The 20,973-nt window shown below is 37.9% G+C and overlaps 1 pseudogene; it reads right to left on the bottom strand.

Moving 5' to 3' along the window:
• Positions 1–956: 956 nt before the first annotated feature.
• On the bottom strand, positions 957–1,664 carry LOC127221871 (60S ribosomal protein L15-like; annotated as a pseudogene).
• Between the last annotated feature and the right edge of the window lie 19,309 nt (positions 1,665–20,973).

Genomic DNA, 20,973 nt, shown 5'->3' on the forward strand with positions numbered 1-20,973 from the left:
ATACTGTCTATTTCTCCCATAGTCAAACACATTTTGGGAAACTAGTCCAAGGCATGGCACATACACAAAGAAAACCAATGTGGTAGTATGCCTTTGTGAAATGGCAACAACTTCCATTAATATTCCAGGGATAATAATATCCTTGGCACTATCTAAGACTATAAACAAAGTCATATTGCCAACTTTTTACCAACAAGATAAATTGACCAGCCTAGGATTGATCTTTAAATTCACAATCATCCTTGCTATGTGACTAGAAGTAATGATTGCATATTAACTTGATAACAACTTTTAAAAATCTTCCCAAGTGCAACCCCACTATACCATCCCTAAATATACCCATCCCATCCAATGTTCAGTCTCCAACAACCTCAAAGTATACAGTGTCAACACAAATTACTGGGCACCAAACCCATTCTCCACAAAGATCAAACAGAACAGGAAACCTCTTCCAAATCTACCTGGTTCTGAAAATGGGACACTGTATTCAGTTTCCAAAATGTGGGTTGTGGTTGATCTCTTTTTCTATGCACACAAAACAGGAAGCTTCTCTTCCTAGAGATTTCTAAGAAAAACCCAACTGTAAAAGTTTGTACTCACCAAACTCCCAAGCAAACAGCCATTTCAATGAACCAGAAGATTGCATAATCCCAACAAAGCTATAGGTTCTATAACAGGCAAAAAACACATCCAAGTGTAGCCCTAAGACTCCTTCTACATGTAGGATACCACATGGTGTAAACACCATACACTTAACCCCCTAAGCAGATAATGTAGGCAGGTTTATAGAAAGAACACATGCCATCACTTATAGTCAAACATTATTGCACTTTCATTGCTATAATTCACAAAGCATCCATGACAATCTACAGCCTGGTTGACAAACAACACCTTTAAGCAGACATGATGGTCCTAAATTGTTTATTGGGTATGAAATTTTACAAACATCGCATATGTTAGCGGTAATGGTGGAGCTGCAGAGTGTTGTGCCTTCTCGAGGCTGCACGACAAGAGTCGCCGATAGTGTGGTGGAACTTGGGGCCTTTTCCAAGGCCGCGGTTCTTGCATCCAGCAGATGTCAGCCCTAGCATCTCTCTGTGTCTGTGGACTGGTTTGGTGATTCACTGGGTGTCAGGGTTCCTTCTGATAGCTTTATGGAATGGATCAATGAGGATAACCTCAAAAAACTTATACGTGGAATCTTCACCAACTCAGTAAGAATTGAGGACTCTCAAAGTCCCACAATGATGGCCAGCTCTCTCCTCAGACTGAAGCTTCTGGCAAACTTTCGCTGCTTACCACCATGATGGACTGGCTTGCCGTAGGTTGCACCTTAGGAACTGGGCGTTTGCGGCCACTACGGAGGACACGAATCCTGTATATGACATAACCTTGCTTGGCCTTGTACCCCAGCCTTCATGCTTTATTGGGCCAGGTGGGGCGGGGAGACCTGTACAACGCAGAGAGTTGGTGGTATTGCCAGCACCAGACCCTCAGCAGAAAGCACATCAGGTCAGACTGCTTCTCCATATCTCCTGGATGTACTTGTATGCACCCACCTCGGCTCTCCTGATGGCTGCCATCAGAAGAAAGGTGAGGTTTGATTTCTTATTCATGAAAATAATCCAAGGTGGTTGTAAGTATCTGACAATTCTCCTGCACATGATCATTCAAGGAATAGTTTAGATTCTTTGTCTTTGGATGATCTGAATCCTAATGTCATCTAGATCTTCTCTAGAGAAAAAGAGGAGCTTGCCTGTTTCCTTTAATACAGTCTTTTCCACTCTCAGTTCATTGTGATCTGGTCCATGATCATATCTTATCTACCTCATTTGTCAAAGGTATTCCCTGACCAAAATGATACCTTCTAGCTACATCTGCAATGGACAAAAGGTAGCAGTATCTTTTAGTGGGCAGTTAGCCACCTATGAACATAGAAAAAAAACAATCACCTTTCTATAAGTCATTCAAAATGCACAAACTTTCAGTTCAACCCAAAAACTGGCTTAGTCCTGCCTAAGCTTAAAGTCCATAGATGAATTACTATCAGACAAAAAGAAATATTTTTAAAAGGTGTAATTTTAATCAGCATATTTATTTCTCCTGACACATTCTTTACAGGGAGTTGCAGTCTTAAAAAGACAGGGTACTTGCTGACAAAGAACATTAGACACAATCTTATTCTAAAAATCATGTCTAGTAAAATTCAACCTTGACTGAAGTAACACAGACACATAAAAATGGTGGCTGAATTCCCTCTTACAGCAACTTTTTAAAATAAGCCTTTCTACCATACAAATGATGGCCAACATTAAGTCTCTCATAAATCCAGAGATATGGTAAATAACTGACTTCACGGCATTCATTAGCAATATTTTAAAGGCTATTTTTAACTTTAATAAGCTAATTCAATTCATACTCAGGAGTTGTTGAAATAACTAGATTTCAATGTGCTAAACAAATAGCCCCAACTCTGGCAGCCTCATTCTCTACATTACTAATGCATTACACATAAGCTTTCCTAATATTGGTGCCACTGTGCAAACAGTACTGTCACTTAAAACCACGCTCACCTTTTGTAAACAAATGATTCAATTAATAAGTCTCATCGGGGAATAGTACTTTTGACTTAAAGGTTGCCTTTCTATGATTGCATTATAAAAGAGGCTTCACGTGCCAGGAGCTTATGACCTATGTGTGTTTCAGGATTCGCTAATGAACTGCCCAGCTGCTGAGCTGGGTAAATAGAAAAGGCCATTTCTCTTTGCTCTTTTCACACCTTTTAATTGGAAGAAGTATGTTTTGGTCCGATTCATGCCACTTTTATGTGCTAAGACTTGTGTACATAATTATTCGATTGAAATCCTACAGGCAGCAGGGGTCATATTTTTTAACATGGGCAGCAGTGTTGCTCTGATTCTACAGGACAAGGATTAATAGATCCTGAGTGACATGATGGATTGGTTGGAGAATTGCTTTCCAACCTTAGTGAGTTTTAACTCCCATAATGTGTCTGTCCACGTTTCTATAGCAATTATTTTCCAAGTAGAATGTACAAGGTGGCCCAAGGGGGTCAAGAGAGATTGTATTAGTCAAGAATCCCTCCAGTTGCAAGTGATAGAAGCACCTCAAAATGGATTAGGCAAACATGGAATGTTCAGTGTATATCTGTGAAATGCCTATAATTGGGTATTTTGTAGATAAACAGATAGATAGATAGATAGATAGATAGATAGATAGATAGATAGATGATAGAGAGACACGTGCACTCAGGTTAGAAGACAAAGATCCATTTATTCTGACAAGGACTGTTAGTAAGATATGGAAGCAGTGCTGGATGAATTCACAAAGTATCTCTGGAGCAGCAGCAGAGCTGGTAGATGTCATTTGTACAATTAATAAATGAGATGCTGAGAAGATTGGTTCTTCAAAGTAGAAAGGATGGTGTTATTTTCAGAAAAGGAAAGAGAAGTGGGTGTTAATGTAGTGTACTAAACAGATGTCAATTCAGAGATACAAGCCCAAGTCCTGTGGAGAATATTCCACCCAACAGAAGCAACTATGTTGATTTTCCCAAGATTTGTTCTATGAAAAGTAACTATTGTTGGTTGTTTCACACTCTTTTGGCTATTTGGCTCTTTTTTTATGGGCCTGCCAAAGTTCCCAAGTAAATCAATTACACAGGCTAATTCTGAGTTGTAAATGCCTGGCCTTAGCTTGGCTTGTTTCTTGTCAGCTTCTCTTAAATTATCTCCACTACCTTCTGGTTCTGAGCTTTTATCTTTCTCCATTTCCGTATACCTTACTTTCACTCTTACTCCATGGCTCCTGGGTGGCTGGCCCCTGGTGTCTTCTTCCCCTTATTCTCTCATTGTTCCTCTCTTCCTCATTTCTCCTTTTTATACCTCCTGCTTGCCAGTCCTGCCTATCCTTTCTCCTGTGTTGCCACTGACCATTCAGCTCTTTATTAGACCATCAGGTGTTTTAGACAGACACAGTAACACCTCTTCACAGTGTTAAAAAATGAAGCATAAACAAAAGTCACACACCTTAACATAATATTCCCAAATTCCTTTTACTTAGGACACATCCATCTGAATGCTTAATGTTTTCTCATCTTTCCTGACTCCACCAACTCAATCCTCTGGTAAGGTTCTTTTCCATAGGTGGAAAGCAGCTCCATTGTCTCCTGAGCATTGGTAACATACTCTCAATATTCATTAAGAATGGTTTTGGGAAAGATGGCTCATTGGTTAAGAGCACTTCATGTTCTTGTAGAGGACCCAAGTTCAATTCCCACCATCCACGCGAAAGCTGACAATTGCCTGTAACTCCAATTCCAAAGGCTCTGATGCCCTTATCTGTCCTCCAAAGGCACTGTGTACATGCAGTACACAGGCATATAAAGAGGTAAAACATCCATACACATAAGATAAAAGTAAATTTTATTTTTTTTAATGAATTGTTTGGGCCTGTTGAGGTGGTTTATCATTAAAGGAACTTGCCATCAAGTCTGACAACCTGAGTCCAATCTCCAGGACAGGGTAGAAGGAGAAAACTGACACTTGCAAGTTATCCTCTGACTTCTCTACTCCATTTTAGAACCTAGATTCTTCCCACTCATTCTCTCTGCCTTCCAGCTCTGCCTATACCTCTATTGCCTAACTATTGGCCATTCAGTTTTTTATTAGGCCAATCAGGTGCCTTAGCAGACAAGGTGAAACAGCAACACATCTTCACATAGTTAAACAAATACAATATAAACAAAAGCAACATGCCTTTTCATAATTAAACTAATACAGCATAAACAAATGTAAAACATCTTTGCCTAGGTCAAGTAATATTTCACAACAGGTTTCTAGATTGGTAGACATCCAGTGGTTCATGGATTCTGAGGCTTGCACCCTTTGTAGTGCAAATGCTTTCCAGTGCCCCACAGCCTCTCTGCTAAGATGATTCACCAGCATCTGAGTTCAAGAGATCCCAGACCACTGCTTCTTATGTTCAGACGAACACAGAAAAAAAAAAAAAAAGAAAACGAAAAAAAAAACATTTAATTTAAAATATCAATGTAAGTCAGAGTATAATGATATCCAAGAAATACATAATGTTTATAAAAACTTATTCCAATAAAATACTGATTTTAAAATATCTATATGAATCAAATTCAGTGTCATGCAGGACATACATGGTGCTTATATAAACTAATTATATATTGAAATGAAATTCTCATAAATATCTAGGCATGCTTGGTTCTTTTTTTTTCTAGACATAAGTACTACCTTGGTTAATACTGTTTTAAAATCAATTTATGTTCTTTCTTATATTAAATTTTAGTGTCTCTAAATAAAAGATATGGCACATTTCTACCTACAGGCACACTAAAATTCCATTATTTTCATAGCTCTGTCATTCTGTATACTTATAATATGTTAAAACTGATGATCTGGTCAGCTAATATCCCAGGTCAGCTAAAGGAGGTGGCAATGCATAGAATCATGACAGGATTTAAAATCCACAGTGAGAGAGGCAAGCATAGAGCTATCATATAAATGGTCCCACATGACTTGAGCTTCCCTGCATCCACCTTTCTCAAGAAAACACTTAGCTACCCAGGACCTCACCTGCATCAAGCAGTATCTTCACCCCTCTCCAACCAATCAGCTTACTTCAACGTGTAGCCTCTAGGAATCCTGCATAACTTCCCTTTTGTGACCACATATATCCTCACATGTATCCAGAAATGAGGAAGAAAGCCAGTTCAGACTGGACTGGTTTTAGGTGTGTGTGATCAACAAGGCAAACTGGGACCTCAGAATGAACTTTCAAGGAAAATCCTCAATTTATGATCATATGTCTTTGCATGACTGAGCATGGGCATGAAATAAAATCAGGTGCATCATGGGAAAGGTTAAATGTGGAGAAGAAAGGCATATCCAAAAGATATCACCTAAAGCAGAGAAACTTGTGCATCTTATCCTTAGCAACCAAGTCCTCCTTCTGAAACCCATGCAAAGGGGCCACCAGCAATGAGTCTCAGCTCTTGAACATGCAAACTCGGGGAACCCCTGGCTGTTCTATAGAGCATCTCACCTTTATTTTGACTTGGCTTTTGAATAAAATATCTTGGTGCTCTATAATCTGGGTGCTTAACTCACAAACACCTGATCCCACACTGAGACCACATTAATAAAAGCACACAGAAAGAATAAGCCTGCAGTTTTTGGCTTGTTTTAACTCAACAGAACAATGACACGAGAGCCCCAGGGCAGACAGCCAATCAGTAGATGTTAGAGAAGGGACTGAGACAGGTTACCTTACCAAAGCACCATGACTCAGACTTAGGATTTCAACTGCAGAGGCTCATTTTCCTTGCTTCTTCATGTTTAAAGTATTAGAGCAAAATATTAAAGTTGGTTTTTAGAAGTTGGAAATAAAATTTATGTATGCCTTTCTCCCAGCTCATGGTGACTTGCTGATGTTCTTGAGACATCATTGTATGAAGAAGCACTCTAGAAATCTCCACCTTGATCCTCATGTTATTGATGCCTACCTTTACATCCAAATGTCTGTTCATTCTGGGGACAGTAAGAGCTCCCTCCCACTCTGAACGGTCTGCTCCTTACCTTCATTGCTTCTACAGAAACCTCCTCTCCAAATACATTCATAATCAGGGGCAATAGGAATCAAGACCTCAGAACTTGAAGTAGTAAGAAGCATAATACAATTCCTATAGTACATTCCCACTCAACAATCTGTGTTAAGATATATAACACTAATAATGTCAGTTTTATCAGATCAGATTAAATGTGTTTGCAGAGCAGAAGTAGCCATGGAATTAGGAACTACACCAACTAGGAAGAATTGGAAGTAAAAAGGAGAGGAGTCTTTACTTGTAGTAATGGTTTTATGAATAGATTAAAACCACAGATTCCTCTGTCCACTTTCCCCTTCATGTCACCAGTGTTTCAGGCTTTTCTCCTGGGTCCTGGCTCTGTGGAATTGGATAAAAAAGCTTAGAGAATGATAAATGGCTTTCTGAGCCTTGTTCTTTGTCTACTAAATAAATGGGTTAGATCAGAACAATCCAAGTTGCCTCAGTGCTAGGCATCTGAAAGATCATCTCTCAGATTTCAACAGGGGAAAAAAATGAACTTAAGTTGCTGTCCTCTCTCCTATCAAGGAGATTGGCATGTTAGAAGAGCTGATGAATCCTAAACCAAACAACTTTAACCTTGTTTGGAACAAGAGATTTTCAAACTCCTTTTACCACAAAAACATTGTTTTCAAGTAATTCCCATTCTTCATGCTATGGAGCTAATGCTACAAGAGACATAGATCAGGAAACAACATGGCAAAGCCTACTATAGACATAAATTGTTTTTTAAATCCAGGAAGAGAGAAATAGGATGCAAAAGGAGAACCAACAATTATATAACTGAGTTTCATCTCTTTTTAAGTCAGAGAGTCTGATCTGTCCTCTATGCTCCTGGCAGATGAAACCTGTGTGGAAGATTCATGGCACATGTAAGCAAGGTCTAGTTTCTACATGGGAAAATTTAATTAACATATTATGTGTCTAGTGTTGTGGAATAATCATTTTGTACTCTGTGAAGAAGTATCATTCTGTCTTGTTTAATAAAAAAAGCTGAATGGCCAATAGCTAGGCAGAATTTCCAGGCACAGAGGATGCTGAAAAGACATCGGAGTTCCAAGGAAACACAGAGAAAACAGTATGGGCATAACAATGTAAAAGTAACTGAACCATGTAAAAGAACATAGGTTAAAAGATATGTGTTAATTTTTTATAAGAGCTAGTTAGAAACAAGCCTACGTTATCAGCCAAGCTTTCATAATTGGGGAGCCCACAGTCCAGATGTAAAAATCCAAGTACAATCTATCATTTATTTAGTTAGGGTTTCAGGTAGTCCAGAATGTTCTCAAATTTACTACATAGTGGATGAAGGCTAAATTTCTACCCTTCCTGCCTCTACCTCCCAGAGTCATGGGATTAAGTTGGGTATCACCACAACTGGTTTATGCAGTGCTGGGTACCAAACCCAGGGCTTCATGGAAGCTGAGCAAGCACTCTCCCATCTGAGCTACTTCATCAGCCCTAAAAACTATTATTCATGGCTAAGAATACAAAAATTAAAGACATAGAGTACCTTCCACCTGATTTTAAACCATGTTATGACTCTGTTTAATTGTAGAACAAGGTCTCAGAAAAAAAAAATATGCATGGACAGTGCTGACAGCACAAAACTTACGAGAAACTGTTTGGGTCTTAGCTCTATATGTTTAATCCTTACCGGAGATATCTGAGGTCAATGCTGTTATCCTGGTTTTACATTTGGTGTTCAAGTTATCACAGTACTGAGGAAGAGAATCTAGACATCTGTATTCCTCACATCCTCATTACCATATAGTTCTGTAGAAATCCCTCAGAGAAGGCGTTTTCTTAAAGCAATTAAGCAGAATGAAGAAAGAGTAACTTGATCAAAACGCCTTGTCCTAGAAATGTCAAGGAGGCTTCACCTCAACAATATGACTGCCTAAACAAGATCTGATCAAGGTGAATACCAATAGATAAGGTAAGAGTGAAAGGAAAAATCTCACCAGACCCCACCCCTAGAAAAGGAACTAGAGACAATTAAAGAATGTTGAGAATGGCAGAAATAGTCTTTCTTACAGAAAATCACTAGCTATCCAATACCAAGTGTTCATCCTGAAATAACCATACATGTATGAAAAACACAGAGTGGGTTCAGTCTCTCTGTCTGTCTGCCTCCCCCCCCTTTCTGTGTGTGTGTGTGTGTGTGTGTGTGTGTGTGTGTGTGTGTGTGTGTGTATGTGTGTGTGATGATGATGATGACAAAGAGAAAAAACGACCATGAATTTGAAAGGGAGTAAGGGGAAGATATATAGGAAGGGCTAGAGGAAAGGGAAGGGGGAAATGATGCTATCTTAATTTAATAATAATAAAAAAGAATGTCTTGATCTAGCACATCATACTTCATGATATTTAGTACAAATTATTGTCATTGTTGATATCAGTGCTGTTACTTCCAAACCAGAGTGAAACTGAAACAACAGATGTATATTTTTCAAGACCTAGATTTCACTAAACAATAAAAAGTGAAATCCATTACTAAATTCTTTGGTCTGCAAGTAGATTTGTAGACAAATGCCAATGCTGAGAGAAAACAGAAGATTAATCAATTTTAAAAACTCAAATCCCTTGAAACAGTCCCAGACATGGATTAATCAATGGTTGTATCTGATATTCAAGGCTCCTGCTAGGCCTCTAGCATACTCTAGATATTTTGAAGCTCCTCAATGTCACTAGTCAACTATAATTGTTAAAATGAGACAGTCTGAGATCACCTAAAGAATGCTGAAGCAGTCAGTGGCCAAGCTGGTTATAGACACTGCTTCATGGAAAGTGTATAAGAAACACAGTTGCAGGATCCAAAGCAGCTGAAGAGCAGGTTGAAGGAGGAAGCATTTGAAAGGCACTGAAGCCCATTTCTAGCAGCAGAGCAGAGCTGGGGAAGAGCTGGAAGTCTCCGTGGCAGACAGAGCAATATGGCATGAAGCATCACAGATGGGTTGACTTTGTGCATAAAAGTGTCAAGCAGACTGTGAGGAAGCAAAACAGATTCTTCCGTGGTGGCTGCAGATGCAAATGAAAGGGCAATCATTGTGTCTGCAATGTGGAGAACACCACTTTGCATTTTCTTAGCATCAGCAACACCCATACATCCAGCCTGGGAACAAGCACAGGGTATACTGTAAGTTTAAAAACCATTAAATAAAAAGACTCACCAGAAAAAAATCCTTCAGGAACTCAGAGCATTCAATCCTTATGGTTTCATATGGGATTCCTTGCTCAGTGCTATTCTGTTCCAACACACAGTTAAGCTTCAGTACACCGGATAGTAACTTTTCTCTCCACAACTAACAGATATTTTTCTCCCAACCAGGACAAGACAAGTGAGATAACATTGGAAAGGTAGTTGGTGAGAATCTCTCAAAATATTATTATGTAAATTTCAAAAGTATAATAGAAATTAGAGGGTTTTGGTAGAGAAAATAAAGCCATTTGTTAAACTGAACTGATCAAACTAGGGACAAAAAGGATCTCAGATATTTAAAAGGTTATCCTACTAAAGAAAGCAAAGAAAATTCAAAAGAACAGAACAGAAACAAATGGAAAGAAACCACAAAGTTACAGATTTCAGTTCAGTAAAATGGGGGCCTTTCCAAAGATACTTCAAACTTCTAGAGTAGACTACATGGAGGTAGCCATTTAACTGTCACTGGTCAGTAACATTTGTTTGGGATGATACAAGATATAGAATAGCTTCATTTTATATTCAGACAGTTGATTACTTTTATTTCTCATTTGTTTATCTCTATTCCTTCTCCTCGATGCAAACTCCTTGAAGACAAGAATGGGATAATCTACCTATTATCTCTATAGAATATAATAGGAAATATTAAAATAACAAGCTTTCAAAACCTACAATTAAATTGATTTGACAGCTTGGCGGATCATCAGACTATTGTTGTATAAAAGTGCAGGCATATCAACTCACATTGATTCAGTTCATTCAATCCAGTAGTGATCATTTGCACAGATTATTAAAAATTTGAACTTTCTTTCAATTTTGTGGCCTCCTTTTCTTTAATTGTTGTTACAGACAAGATGGATGCATGAGATGGTTTGAGTAGAGGAAGAAGAAGTAGAGAAATAATTATAACCTTAAAAAATTAAAAACTTAAAGTCAGCTATATAGTCTATGGCTCTCTAAGACAATGCAGTTCTTTGTTAGTTATTATTTAATATTAGATCATTATCATGTATGCCAAAAGGAACAAGGTCATTTGACTAATGACATTTTCCACTTGCCAAGCTTAAATACTTGTATCAGCTGATGATAATTATTTACCAGAGAAAGTATCTGTTAAACATTCAGGAGATTTATGACCGCCAAACAAAATTAAATAGCATCAGTCCATCCTTCCTGATCCCCAGCACTTCCAAGTATCCTCTTCAATACGTACAAATGTATTAAATTATTAAAGAGACTTCAGTCCCTTCCTTTCAAAACTTAATCTTTGTTTAAATGATATACTCAAACTACCAAGTCGACCTTCAGATCTTTGCACTTGAGACTGTCTTTAAAAATGTGGCATTGACATGCCTATCTTAATAGACATTTCATTAAGGTCACTGCTACATTTGCTGTAATAAATAGAGGAGAATTAAGAGCTCCTTGGCAGTGTGGTCGTACAACACTGAAGAGCTAGAATTATGTGCTCCATGAGATGACAATGCTTCATTGATGACAGTTGGCAAACTGCTTAAAAAGCAGCTGCCTTGAAAAATATCTTTGGGCACACGTGTTTCTGTGAACATTTTTCCTCCTTCAGCATATTTTATTTTGACAAAATACAGCCATCAATTGGAGTTATCTTTTTAAGATTCACACTCACGCTCCATCATTTAACTATCCTCTAATGAGGTCTGGGATCCATGGCATAGCTGTTGTAAAGATCTGCCAAGCTCAGTAGAGGAGGGTTGATGGAACATGAATGTTCTCCTGACTCGTGGGAGTGATGACAGAATACTGTTTACTTTAAACAAACAAAGAGGAATAATAAACATTCAAATGATGAGGAGACAGGCTCTATGAATCCTGTGAAGGTATACTTAGAGGTATTTAAGACACTCTTTGTATAAAATTGGGCATCAATCTATTTTCAAGTGTGGAGAGTGAGCCTGGAAAATCCAATGTAGCTACAAGCAGTTTACATTGCATCTTACCAGTGTTCAATTTAAGAAAACATTGAAGAACATCAGGCTGTTTTAAAAACAATTTGTGTAGAATAAACTGGGTATTTGCCAACCATTTCTCAAAGAAAACATCTTTCAAGCAGAGCCTAGATGTCATGTGGCATTGGTTACCGGCACTCAGGCAAGGTGATTATCAGACATAAAATTAGTTCAAGAAAATAGATATGCCACAGCACTGAATGTTCAAAATAAAATCAGTATCTGTCTTCATAATCTACCTAGATTTTGGTAACTGAGGACAGGTGGCGAGAAAAGTGTGTTTCTTATTGTAATTTAACAAGTCGTTTTCTGAAGGACTTTTGTAATTGCCTTCTGCAAAATAATAAATTAAGGAAAAACAGCCACTACCTGTGAATTAAGCTTGTCCCTGCTCTTTAGAACCTGAGCCACAGAGAACCAAAAGGGACAGGTCAGCATCAGATGGGAGAAGGTTCTAAACAGAGTTGATGGTGTTAACTGTAATTCTACAATGTACTGTGTAAGTTTAAAGGGAGTGGAACTTCAAAGCAGAATCAGTGACAGAGAATTCAAAGCATGCTTTTGTGGAGGGTATAGGACTAAAGAGAGATAGAGAGTTCAATGAATGTGGAGAAGTAAAGAGCAATTCATTGACCACAAAAACCACAGTTCGGAGAAGTCTATGGAGCCAGGACACTAGATGGGTCCTTGCACAAATCACTTACCTTCTTTCTGCTTCAGTTTCCTGATCTTCTAGGCTAAGGTATCTGGATGCTATAGTTTGGATTTGAAATGCCTCTCAAGATCCCATGTACTAAGGCTCGGTTTCTAGCCTATGTGTCTAGGGAGAAGTGGGAGAACCTTGAGAAGGTGGCACCTAATAGAAGTTAGGTGACAGGGTAATGCCCATGAAAGGTGTTTAAATTAGGGTTTATATTGCTGTGATGAAACACCACAACCAAACTTAAGCTGCAAAGAAAGAGTTTATTTGGCTTAAACTTCCACAGCACTGTTCATCATCTAAAGAAGTGAGTGCAGGAACTCAAACAGGGTGGGAACCTGGAGGCAGGAGCTGATGCAGAGGCCATGCATGGAGAGGTGTTGCTTACTGGCCTGCTCCCTATGGCTTGCTCAGGCTGCTTTCTTATAGAACCCAGGACCCCCAAGCCAGAGATGGCTCCACCCAAAGTGGATTAAATGTCTTACATTAATATGTCATGGAGGCATTTTCCCAATTGAGGCTCCTTCTTCTCTGATGATTTTAGCGTTATAGTTTAAAAATGGTGGGAGAGGGAGAGCGACGCCATGTGACAGAGGGTTTTGTTAAGGGAAATGGGAAAGGAGAAAGAGAGAGCAGCCCTCTGGAGATGGAGGTCACAGAAAAGAAGAGCGGAAAGACAGAGGTTTCCTGGCAATTATGAGGGGATGTAGGGCATGTTCAGAGACTATGTACATAGTGACATGGCTGTTGGACCATGGGCTGGACAGGTATCTGCCTGAATGCTGACAGTGCATATACGCAAGGGGTACTGGGGGTGCTCTTAGTGGCAACAACTGAGGGCCCTGGAAGCAGGCTAGTGTGCTGCCTGAAATGCTAACAAGCACATGCTCATAGGGAGTGGCTGTGGTTGATGATGTCTCCTGCAGGTCCCCAAGGACAGGTCAACATAATTCCTGAATGCTAACATTTAGCTTGTGTCAAATTGACATAAATACAGACAGTACAACGGGTATCCAGTTTGGTTTCTTCTTAGTGCCCATCATGATGTTTTGCCTGTACACCTTCTACCCAAATGGGACCTTATGTCCTTGGACTGGAATCCTCAAAAATATGAGCAAAATAAGTCTTGCCTGTTTACTTTAAGTTATATATTTCAAGTATTTGTCTCAGTGACAAAAATGTTACTATGTGTGCCTAACAGGCCAACCTACCTCTAAGGTTGGTTCAGGGATTAAGTTGGATAATACAAATAAAGCCTTGGAGTTGTATTTAGCAAGCAATAAAATACAAAATATAACTATTACTAACATTGACATTTAAATAGTCTTGTTCACAAGCATCATCTGGGTTGAAGTATTTATTTCTCTAAGGATTTTTTGTCTGTTTGTTTGTCTTTTGTGGGAGGACAGTAGAAGTACTGGACATGACAATTTTATGTGAGACACATGTCTGGCTTCTGTAGAATAGCTTTGCTATTATGTAGTTCATTTTCCAGGGGAGTTTCCAGCTAAACCTCATACATTTCCTCTCTTGCCTTGGTTCCTACCTCCAATGGCTGAACAGCCATGGTCCAGATCTTCATGCTTGCTGAAAGTTCCATTTGGTACCCTTCTTGGGTATCCTTCTATCTGTCTGGCAGAATCTGAATAAAGAGGAAATTCATAAAGATAAACACAGGACGCTGGGATACTGTTTTACAGCAATTTTCCCTGAAGCTGTGAAGAATAAGAAGGTTCTAAAACTGCAGGGTATTCTGAGGGGAGTTGTCCCCATAAATTCACATATTTGAATGATTGGTCATTAAGGAGTGGTACTACTTGACAGGAATTAGGAGGTTTAGCCTTGTTGACATAGGTGTGACCTTCTTAGAGGAAGTGTGTCACGAGAAGCAGGCTTCTCATTTCAAAAGCTCCAAGCGAGGCACAGCCAGTGTCTCTCTCTTCCTGATGCCCATTGTTCCGGAAGAGAACTCCCTGTTACTTCTCCAGCACCATGTCTGCCTGCATGTTGCCATTCTCCCCTCCATTATGACAATGCACTGCATCTTTGAAACTATAACTAACCTCAAGCCCCAACTAACCTCTTTCCCTTTCAAGAGTTGCTGTGGTCACAGCAATAGAACATTGACCAAGACAAGAGGCTTGTTAAGACTGGAAATTCTAGAGGGAAGTACCTTCAGATCCAAAGAGTAAACAACTCAGAAGTCTCAGGAAATTCCTGAAACTGACCAGATGCTCAAGCCTCTTTACTCCCCAACATTATATAAGCAGTAAAGGCTGCTGAGAAGACAGGGGTCAACTGAGCTGCCTGGAAAAGATCAGATTAAGTGAGCTGTGTGGAAGATATATGCTCTCTGGTATACCTGCAAGTTAAGCAGTGAGTTCCAGGTGTCTGATTTGGTGAGTTATCACCCATGCCAGGGTGCACTCAAAATGATACAGCTGCTTTCCAGTCCTGTAGCTAACCACTCACCCATACTCCTAATATTAACTCCATAGAAAGTCATCAGTCCACTAAGTTGGACTTTGTCAGTACACTCACTTTGCTCTGATTTCCTATGTGAGCAGAGTCAATGTTTGTTCAATCTCCCCAGAATCTTGTCCCACAACAGCTGCTTCTTACTTCTTTTCTAAATTCTGCCCTCTCTTCACTGTTCTTGTCAAGATTACAGATGGATGAGTAGATCTTAAAATTGCCAGTCTAAGTATATCTACCAATGAGATGAAATACTGCTCTTTCTTGAAGATGTCTTGAAGCCAATGATTCTCTTGGATATTATTCACATATTTTTGGATCATATCCCTTACCTCCTCTTCTCCCAGCCAACAATCACCCCATACACATATTCGAAAGAGGCATCAAAGGAAAAGGGTTAAGAAAGAGTAGTGGGATGTTAGGTGATTGCCTTTGTGGGCTCTTAGCAAGCATTTTAGTGAGTATCTGCTTGGTCGATTTCTGATCTGGGGCATTACCTGCAAGTTCAAGAAAATAAAAATAAAATATTCCTGAATAGCCTATAACATGTAAATGACACTTAATGAATTAGATGCTTCTTGTTGATGTTCAAAATTCTATTCCCTTTTCAAATTTCATTCCGAATTAGAAAACGTTAACCTACTTCCTTGTAGTTGTAAATTCAAAATACTAAATTTGAATTCTCATGACACTTTAATTCATAACACTTGGTATATAATTACTGTATATTCCAACATTTAATAATACTTATAAAATTATTATTGTAATTATGTATCATTGCCTTCACTATTTTTATATTTAAAATTTTAAACTTATTTATCTTGTGTATAAGAGTTATTTGTCTATACATATGCATGTGCACTTTGTGCATACCTGGTACTTGGTAAGTTCAGAAAAAAGTATCTTATATTCCCTGAAACTGGAGTTACAGATGATTGTAAGCTATTGTGTGTGTTCTGGGAACTGAGTCTGAGTCTTCTGTAAGAGCAACAAGTGTTTTAAATATGGAGGAGCCATCTCTCTGGCCCTGATTTTCATCATTGTAAATAGTAAGATTGTTAAAACTATACCTTACATACGAACAGTCTTTATATCCAACCAGAATTCAGAATGAACTGATTCTTAATATGGATAGCTGAAGAAGCTTTTCGTAAAGTGAATTGAGTTTTTTTATGATATCATAACATATTTATGATAATATGTTATAGCATATAAATAGGTATGAACTTTCTACAAATGGTATGGAAATATTAAAATAAGCTTGAATGGTAGGACCCTTTACAAACATATGCATTATATTCTTAATAGAAATATGGCATAAGGAAATAACTCAAATAAAATAGGATAACATTAAGATACTTGCTCTAATGCTGTATTGACAAATGGCTTCCACCTGGAGTCATTGAACCAAAAGGAAGAAAAGAGCACCAATTTTTACACATTAATTTTCATGTGAGCTTGCAAAAGGATAGCTCTAAAGGACATACAATTTAGGCAATATGAAAAAGCATTGGTTGAAGTCATACAAACTTGGATTAAGATGATAGAAATTAGTAAAAGTGAACAAAATTTGGAAGGAAGATGAATGTAGTTGACTAAAGAGGTGATGTCATGTTTACTGTAATTCAGTTTGAAACAAATACATATTTAAAACAAATAATTCTGAATTTTGAAAATGATGCACAACACTACTGGAAAATATTTTCCTGCGAATCAATAACCAGAGATCACCCATCTTTGTCAGTAGCTAAAGAATCTCCATGTCTTTGCCAAGTGAATTATTCCATTCCCCAGATCAGGGCCTCTGTCATAAAGACTGTAGCTCCTTTTTGGATTTTATTGTTGTTTTTTCCCCACAAATCTCTATTTACTGGCCCATCTAAAGCAACTTTTAAGTGACCTTTAAGAGTCATCAGTGGGAATGTGGCTAAGGAGAATTCTGCCAATCCATATTAGCTCCTAATGGCTGCCATGGCATCAATTTAAATGTTTTTCTTCGCTATGTTTTGTCCTTGGTGCTTTTTTTCACTCATTTAAAGCTGACTTTCCCAGATGACTAAAAGTAATAAACCTGACACCAAGGCTCTGAGATATCTGGTTATCTCTTGAGTAAATTAAAACTTCAAAGCAAGTTAAGCACAAATTGCTCAGAAGCCACTCACCTCCACTATCCCAAAGCCATTCACCTCCTCCGGTATCCCCAAGCCATTCACTTCTACTATCCTGTGAAATAGTTTTTAAAAGCACACATATTGTTTCATTTTCTCTAAAGACAACTTCATGGGAGTAGAGTACCTAATGGAAACCCTACCCATGTAACTTAGTCTAAAATGCTAATGTGTAGAAAACCAAATGTCTCATTCTTCCAAACTCTCAGTCCCCTTGCATTCACTGATTTGTAACAGTAACTTCTAGTTCAAACCTTCTGTAACACTTTGTTACAGACTCTGGGATTTCTGAGAATGCTCCTTTGGAACACAATGACAATGATTCTCTAATCAGTGATCAACTAAGGTATCTACCTGGAGGTCTAACCTGTATCGTTTTCCTTAACATAGATAAACCACCTACCATAGCAATCATATTTCAATGTGTTTTCCTTTTTAAATATTTTCTGGTGTATTTCTGATGCATAAAAAATAGTTTAGAAAATTACTTTTGTAATTACGTAAGCATCACCTCAGTTGTGTTTGTTTTTAACTACACTAAGCCCTCAAGTTCTCATATCATTGTTTGGGGGCCAGTTTATCATGATAATAGAGTTACTTTTGCAAAAAATAAAGCTCACACAGGGATTTAATGTAATTACAACTTTACCTTCAATTAACCTTCTCTTCACTGGCTAAATTAACACAAATTAGACAGGATGCTATTCCTAGCTACACAACCTTACTGTTAAAACAGTGGTTATCTCATGAACACAGTATCCCAATTAGGAAGAAGAAAATCATTTTGAATGCATAGCTACACATGGCTCTCATTTATCCTTTGGTCTTTATTCTGCAGTGGTATTCCTGGAAATAAGGGGATACATAATGGCAGTTGATTCTACTTCTCTCCCCTTCATGAACTGAAATGTAACACAGCCAAAATAGCATTAGGTCTTCCATTTTTACATTCATTAGTCATAAGGGAAGTTAGTCATCTGACCATAGTGGTAGCTTGTTCCAGCTTCAGTAGGGTGATAGTTACTTTCTTTTTATCCTTAAAAATAGAAAACATAGTTGGTGGAAGAAATTAACATTAACAAGCCTTGAGATGGTCATAGTTTTGAACAAAATATTTTGCTTTCTTGGAGCAGCTATACTCAACATTTTGATGATAAGAGAGTATGTAATTGTACCCTTCACTGGAGACCTGCTGAGTTGACAGAGGAGACAGTTCACAAGTGGAGGGTGGAAAGTAAGAAACTTCACATCTCATTACCATGCTGACTGACCACAGTCTTCTCGCCATGCCCCACTGCTATCTGAAGAGGTCAGTGATGTGAGTCTGACCACACTAGCTTTGATTACATTTTGCCCTAGAACAAAGTTTGAAATTCTGGAATTGCCTCAACAACGGAGATTGGAGATGACTGCCTGGTTTCACTGTGGAGGTGGGAGCAACCCATGGGGACAGACCTGCCTAAGTATTAATCATTACTTCTACTTTATAGTATTAGGCCCATCAAGGTTTAGATGCTAGGAAGTTTGAAAATCCTGTTTTGAAAATTTGTGTGTAGATGGAATAAATCAATAGAATTTAAGCTTATGTTTTTTCTATAGAAAATGATACAACAGTGTTATTTTTGCTAATAATAGTGAATTGACAATCAAGAAGATTTTCTATTCTGAGATAGGTAAGCAAAAATATTTATGTTGATTCTGTAAAGTCTATTACACAAAAGAAACACAGAGATGAAAATAAATCTATGGAACCACAGAAAGACTACTATCGACAGCCTTAAAATAGAGGAAATTTTTGGAAAGCAGAAAACAAGACACTTAGTCAATAAAGAAAAATGTGTTAAAGTGAAGGAATGATCTCACTACAGGAGAACCCATTATAACAAAGGAACAATGCCATACTCAGGAATAATGGATATTGAAGCAGACCACTAGTGACCATGGCAATTTATTAAGGAGCAGGGGACATTTTGCCAGAATTCCCAACCTCAGGATTTGCTACAAAGTTTTCACTAAAAGAAAATAATTAGTAAAGCTCTTTGAATAATATAAGGTGGAAGGAAGTTCTTAGAATTACCATAGTGGTTCACACTTGTAACCCCAACTTTCAGGAAGCAAAAGCTAGAGGATCACAAGTTCAAAGCCAATCTGGGATATATAGCTAGCTCCTGGCCAACTTGTACTAAATAAGACCCTCCCACTCCCAATCTAAATAGGCAAATGATTGAGGATGTATCTCAGCACTTGAGTGCTGAGCTAGTGTTCATAAAACCCAGAACTAGCAGCAATCATAACAAAAAGATAGCAGGAAGGAGAAAAACAAACAATAGCCATGATGGGCAATGGGCTACCTAAAAGGCAATTCTCCAGTCATACAGGAACCAAGAATAGTATTACCTAAATTCACAAATTGAATCTACTATTTCCTATGACATTTTTTGCAAGAGAATAGAAATTGTCATTTATATAGGAAGATTATATTGTGAAAAAATTATACCAAAGAATGCCAACCATTTGAGCAAATCATTCTCATACATCAATTACTTTCCAATGAAATGTTGATACAAAAAAAAAGGTTAGAAAAGGACTTAATTAGAAATGTGTCCATTCTCAGATGAGTTAAAAGGACTAGCTATAAAATTAAAACATGCAAATGTAGAAAAAAAGAAGTAATTACATCTTTGAAGTTAAAAATCCAATAGCAAAGTGGAATTTCAGGAACATTTCTTTGTTTTTCTATCTACTCCTTCACATCAGCTAAAGTTGGACCGCTTGACCAGCTCCAAGCTCTCTCATATAAACAAAAGATCCAAGTGCAGCTGCCTAGTATTCTAAACTCTTTTAATAATATCAGAAATGGAGAGTGATCTTCACTGGCAGCTTCTGTGTGACTTGCTATCATGACCTGAGTCCTTCAGGACCCAGGGCTACCCATGGTGATAAGAATCACTCCCCATAACTACTTGAAAATGAAAAGAAATGGGGTGAATTCACCACAAAAATAACAAAACAACAACAAAAACAGTTGATAGGAAAAGTAAGAATGAACAGAGTGAGCCAGTCAGCCACACAAATTAAAGAGAAGAGCAAGAATCATCCAATACCAAGTGCTCAGCTCTGCAATCCTATACACACAAGTAGCACTTAGTGGACTGATCAGGTTATATTTACATATTTATCCCTGCTCACATGTTTGTGGTGTGTGTGTGTGTGTGTGTGTGTGTGTGTGTGTATGTGTGTGTATGTGTAACAATAGCAATTAAGGAAAAAGAGACAACAATTTGGAAAGGAATCAAGTCAGGGTGATACACAAGAAGAACTGGAAAGAGGAAGGGGAAGGGAGAAAATTATGTATTGACATTTTGATTTTTCAAATGTTATTTAAAAAGAAAAATATCACTAACACAATTTTAAAAGTTCTAAAAATCCACTGAAACTGTATGTGAATGAGAATTGCCGAGTGCCAAATAAAGTTGAAGAACTTCTAATAATAACAACAATAATAATATAAATCCTCATTAATTAAGCTAACATGTTAAATTTGCTGTTTGCTTTTTATGCCCAAGGTCCTGGTTCTTAAATCTTTATCAAATGAAAACATAATTTTGATGCTAATTTACAACACTAAAACATGTACTTTATAAATATTTAGCTATATAACAGAACAATTTTGGTGTCAGCACAATAGAAAATGATGTTTTCAAAACTGCAAATCTTAGCAGCTGAATATGCCAAAAGCCACTGAATGTGTCTTTTTTTAAGTATTGGGGTATTTCTCCAGTTCAAAG

This window comes from Phodopus roborovskii, unplaced genomic scaffold (genome assembly GCF_943737965.1).
Source record: "Phodopus roborovskii unplaced genomic scaffold, PHOROB, whole genome shotgun sequence".
NCBI classification, from domain to species: domain Eukaryota; kingdom Metazoa; phylum Chordata; class Mammalia; order Rodentia; family Cricetidae; genus Phodopus; species Phodopus roborovskii.